Source organism: Sinocyclocheilus anshuiensis, unplaced genomic scaffold, assembly GCF_001515605.1.
Source record: "Sinocyclocheilus anshuiensis isolate Anshui unplaced genomic scaffold, SAMN03320099.WGS_v1.1 scaffold2008, whole genome shotgun sequence".
NCBI lineage: Eukaryota > Metazoa > Chordata > Actinopteri > Cypriniformes > Cyprinidae > Sinocyclocheilus > Sinocyclocheilus anshuiensis.
This window is the reverse complement of record NW_015555834.1, coordinates 1-466: the sequence shown is the minus strand read 5'-3', so window position 1 is coordinate 466 and position 466 is coordinate 1.

Below are 466 nucleotides of genomic sequence, written 5' to 3'. Positions count from 1 at the left end.
TGGGGGGGCCTACCACTACCACCTACCACCAGACCTGGGCTACCACGCCGGTCTGCGTGGTAGCCCAGGCTCACATAGTCATAGCCCACTAGTGTTAAGCCGGTCTGCGTGGTAGCCCAGGCTCACATAGTCATAGCCCACTAGTGTTAAGCCGGTCTGCGTGGTAGCCCAGGCTCACATAGTCATAGCCCACTAGTGTTAAGCCGGTCTGCGTGGTAGCCCAGGCTCACATAGTCATAGCCCACTAGTGTTAAGCCGGTCTGCGTGGTAGCCCAGGCTCACATAGTCATAGCCCACTAGTGTTAAGCCGGTCTGCGTGGTAGCCCAGGCTCACATAGTCATAGCCCACTAGTGTTAAGCCGGTCTGCGTGGTAGCCCAGGCTCACATAGTCATAGCCCACTAGTGTTAAGTCGGTCTGCATGGTAGCCAAGGCTCACATAGTCATAGCCCACTAGTGTTAAGCCG